The sequence below is a fragment of the Schistocerca serialis genome, unplaced genomic scaffold (assembly GCF_023864345.2).
Source record: "Schistocerca serialis cubense isolate TAMUIC-IGC-003099 unplaced genomic scaffold, iqSchSeri2.2 HiC_scaffold_1235, whole genome shotgun sequence".
NCBI lineage: Eukaryota > Metazoa > Arthropoda > Insecta > Orthoptera > Acrididae > Schistocerca > Schistocerca serialis.
Genome location: NW_026047442.1, coordinates 417501 through 422500, shown reverse-complemented (window position 1 = coordinate 422500; position 5000 = coordinate 417501). Strand labels below are relative to the sequence as shown.

General features: G+C 56.5%; 1 pseudogene; it reads left to right on the top strand.

The window, feature by feature from the left end:
• The window catches only part of LOC126436368 (large subunit ribosomal RNA), an 8268-nt pseudogene that overhangs the window by 1061 nt on the left and 2207 nt on the right, over positions 1-5000 (top strand).

The window sequence follows — 5000 nt, the reverse complement described above, 5'->3', positions numbered from 1 at the left end:
CGGCCTCCGCACTCCCGGGGCGTCTCGTCCTCATTGCGAGGTGAGGCGCACCTAGAGCGTACACGTTGGGACCCGAAAGATGGTGAACTATGCCTGGCCAGGACGAAGTCAGGGGAAACCCTGATGGAGGTCCGTAGCGATTCTGACGTGCAAATCGATCGTCGGAGCTGGGTATAGGGGCGAAAGACTAATCGAACCATCTAGTAGCTGGTTCCCTCCGAAGTTTCCCTCAGGATAGCTGGTGCTCGTACGAGTCTCATCCGGTAAAGCGAATGATTAGAGGCCTTGGGGCCGAAACGACCTCAACCTATTCTCAAACTTTAAATGGGTGAGATCTCCGGCTTGCTTGATATGCTGAAGCCGCGAGCAAACGACTCGGATCGGAGTGCCAAGTGGGCCACTTTTGGTAAGCAGAACTGGCGCTGTGGGATGAACCAAACGCCGAGTTAAGGCGCCCGAATCGACGCTCATGGGAAACCATGAAAGGCGTTGGTTGCTTAAGACAGCAGGACGGTGGCCATGGAAGTCGGAATCCGCTAAGGAGTGTGTAACAACTCACCTGCCGAAGCAACTAGCCCTGAAAATGGATGGCGCTGAAGCGTCGTGCCTATACTCGGCCGTCAGTCTGGCAGTCATGGCCGGTCCTTGCGGCCGGCCGCGAAGCCCTGACGAGTAGGAGGGTCGCGGCGGTGGGCGCAGAAGGGTCTGGGCGTGAGCCTGCCTGGAGCCGCCGTCGGTGCAGATCTTGGTGGTAGTAGCAAATACTCCAGCGAGGCCCTGGAGGGCTGACGCGGAGAAGGGTTTCGTGTGAACAGCCGTTGCACACGAGTCAGTCGATCCTAAGCCCTAGGAGAAATCCGATGTTGATGGGGGCCGTCATAGCATGATGCACTTTGTGCTGGCCCCCGTTGGGCGAAAGGGAATCCGGTTCCTATTCCGGAACCCGGCAGCGGAACCGATACAAGTCGGGCCCCTCTTTTAGAGATGCTCGTCGGGGTAACCCAAAAGGACCCGGAGACGCCGTCGGGAGATCGGGGAAGAGTTTTCTTTTCTGCATGAGCGTTCGAGTTCCCTGGAATCCTCTAGCAGGGAGATAGGGTTTGGAACGCGAAGAGCACCGCAGTTGCGGCGGTGTCCCGATCTTCCCCTCGGACCTTGAAAATCCGGGAGAGGGCCACGTGGAGGTGTCGCGCCGGTTCGTACCCATATCCGCAGCAGGTCTCCAAGGTGAAGAGCCTCTAGTCGATAGAATAATGTAGGTAAGGGAAGTCGGCAAATTGGATCCGTAACTTCGGGATAAGGATTGGCTCTGAGGATCGGGGCGTGTCGGGCTTGGTCGGGAAGTGGGTCAGCGCTAACGTGCCGGGCCTGGGCGAGGTGAGTGCCGTAGGGGTGCCGGTAAGTGCGGGCGTTTAGCGCGGGCGTGGTCTGCTCTCGCCGTTGGTCGGCCTCGTGCTGGCCGGCGGTGCAGGATGCGCGCGCCTGCGCGGCGTTCGCGCCCCGGTGCTTCAACCTGCGTGCAGGATCCGAGCTCGGTCCCGTGCCTTGGCCTCCCACGGATCTTCCTTGCTGCGAGGCCGCGTCCGCCTTAGCGTGCTCCTCCGGGGGCGCGCGGGTGCGCGGATTCTCTTCGGCCGCCATTCAACGATCAACTCAGAACTGGCACGGACTGGGGGAATCCGACTGTCTAATTAAAACAAAGCATTGCGATGGCCCTAGCGGGTGTTGACGCAATGTGATTTCTGCCCAGTGCTCTGAATGTCAACGTGAAGAAATTCAAGCAAGCGCGGGTAAACGGCGGGAGTAACTATGACTCCCCCCTCCTTTTCAATTTTGCGGTGGACTATGTTTTGAGTCAACTTCCCTCCCACATCGGAGCTCGGATCCTCGGCCGCAGAGTCAACGCTGCGGCCTTCGCAGATGACGTCCTGCTTTTTGCATCTACCGCGAGGGGATTGCAGTCCCTCATCGACGCAGCCGTCGCAGCCCTCGGCCATCTGGGGCTGCAGATCAACGCCCGGAAGTGTTTCACCCTCGCTTTAGTCGCGTCTGGGCGTGACAAGAAGGTGAAGGTCGACGCCGACATTACCTTCAAAGCGGGCAACGCCACCATGCCCGCCCTACGTGTGGGTGAAACCTTCCGGTATCTGGGACTGCAATTCTCCACCGCGGGTCGCTGCGTGTTCAACCCACGACGCCACCTGATGGAGCAGCTGGACGTCATCTCCCGAGCTCCGCTTAAGCCGCAACAGCGCCTCTACGCCCTCACCAACGTACTTCTCCCAGGCCTGTACCACGGGCTGGCCCTCAGCCGCACCCGAGTGGGTGCGTTGAAAGCGGCAGACGTGACCATCCGGGCCGCCGTCAGGAGATGGTTCCGCCTTCCGGCGGACACTCCCCTGGGCTACTTCCATGCTCCTGTAGCCCAGGGAGGCCTCGGCATCCCATCATGCCGATGGATGGGGCCAACACTCCGCCGGTCCCGTCTCCTGGCGCTGAAGAGGATTGGACCAGCCCCCGACGGTGCAGGCCGGGACGAGGTACAGCGTGAGATTGAGGTGCTGGAGCGGCATCTTATGTGGGAGGGTCACCTCCTCAAATCGTCGACGCAGGTTGGAGAGATGTGGGCCGCGCGCCTGCACGTTGCCTTTGACGGTGCGGCGCTGTCATCTTCCGCCGCCGTCAAGGGGCAACACCAGTGGGTCGCTGACACCAGTCGCCTGCTATCTGGGCGTAACTTCATAGACGCTCTCCGCGCCCGCATCAACGCCTTCCCCACGAAGGCACGGCGCAGTCGCGGGCGGGAGGCGGACACCAGATGCCGCGCGGGCTGCCAGGCCGTAGAGACCGCCAACCACGTGTTACAGGCTTGCTTCAGGACGCACGGGTCCCGGGTTAAGCGGCATGACGCGATCGTGCGCTATGTCGCCCGTGGACTCGCGCAGAGGGGCTTCAATGTTTCTGTGGAGCCCCACCTCCGCACACCTGAGGGAATCCGCAAGCCTGACGTGGTGGCGGTTAAAGACGGCATCGCCCGCGTCATCGACGCCCAGGTAGTCGGAGACCATCTCCGGCTCGACTGGTGTCACTCCGAGAAAGCGGCCTACTACAACACGCCGTCCATCAGGCGTGCCATCTCCAACCTGCACCGAGACGTTGAGGAGGTTACAGTGTCCACCGCGACGTTGAATTGGAGGGGTGTATGGTCTCCAGCGTCGGCCGGAGATCTCTCCGCACTTGGTTTTAGACCCCGAGAACTGGCGGTGCTTAGCACCAGAACACTGCAAAGCTGCTGCACGAGCTATCGCATTTTCGAATATATGACGTCGCCTAGACAGATGGAGCGAGCCGGCGTCGGATAGGATGCTGGTTATTTTCTTCGCCTTGACTCCTGGGGCCTATCCACAGGAGGAATCAACCGTCTTTGTTCTTTCTTCTTTGTGTATGTAATTTATGTTGTTCTTGTCTTTTCCCGCATATGTATATGTTATGTATTGTAGTTTTAAACATTTCTTATGGCGGCGCCCTGTAAGTCCCCACCTCGGTGGCGGACATGGCGTGAAACACCTGCCACATTCTTTGTACATGCATATATATGTGTTATTCATTCATTTGAATAAAGACGGCTAATGAATAGCCAAATGCCTCGTCATCTAATTAGTGACGCGCATGAATGGATTAACGAGATTCCCGCTGTCCCTATATGCCTTCTCCCCATCCTAGGGAAAGTCCTAGAACGGCTTATTGTAAATCGTCTTGAGAAACGATATGAGGAATCGGACCTGAAGGCCCCAAATCAGTTTGGCTTCAGGAAAGGTGCATCAACAGAGATGGCCATTAGGCAAGTACTAAGCCACGTACAATGTGAGGAGAGGTACGTTGTTGTAGTGTTTGTAGATATAGCAGGCGCCTTTGATAACCTATGGTGGCCCAGCGTTATGAGGCGACTAAGACAAATCCAATGCCCACGAAACCTGTACGACCTGATGGGAGATTATTTTAGGAACCGAAAGGTGATGGTGAGCAGCAAGGCTGGTGTCGTGGAGAAATGGGTCACAAAGGGTTGTCCACAAGGCTCCATTTGTGGCCCATTCCTCTGGAACCTCGTCTTTGACGAGATGGTTGTCGAGAGGGAGGGCGAGCAGTGGGCAAAGGTGGCCTACGCAGACGACCTGGCAATCATAATTAAGGGGCAAAGTAGGAAGCAAATAGAGGAACGAGCAAAAACAGCATTAGGCGAAGTCAGCAGGTGGACGAGACAGAACAAGCTTGCAATATCCCATCACAAAACAGTCGCCATGACCATCAGGGGCACTTTCGATAGGCACAGACCGCCTACCATACCATTTGAGGGCAAGAATATAAAGTTTGTCCAAGAGTTCACTTATCTGGGAATAACCCTTGACGAAAGACTGTGGTTCACACCTCATGTGAGGAACATTCAGAAGAAGCTGGGTGAAGTCTCAGGTACACTCCTGAGGGTGACCAGAACAGAGTGGGGTCTGCAAAAGAAATCACTAAAACTAATGTACCAAGGTCTCTGTCTCTCTGTTTGCAGGTATGGTGCAGCAGCGTGGGCAGATCGGACGAAGCACCGGTATGTCAAACGCATACTAGACTCAATCCAACGACCATTTCTTTTACAGATGACCAGAGCCTGCCGGACTGTGTCAACTGATGCTCTCCAAGTACTCACAGGGTGTATGCCACTTGATCTGGAGATAGTCAAAGCAGCCTTGCTATACCATACCAAACATGGAATGGCTGGCTCGGTTGCTGGGTTCCAGGTTCCAAGAGCTGTCATGGGGCAAAACCCTAGATCTATTGCTAACAAACATATAAACTGTATGTTGCAGGAAGAGTGGCAGGAAAGGTGGAACAGGACACAGAATGGCAGGGAAACTTTTAGCTGGGTACCAAATGTGGAACTATGGCAGACAGGCTGGCGTGGGGGCTTGGTTCCACCATACTCCCTGACATGTCTTCTGACAGGCCACGGT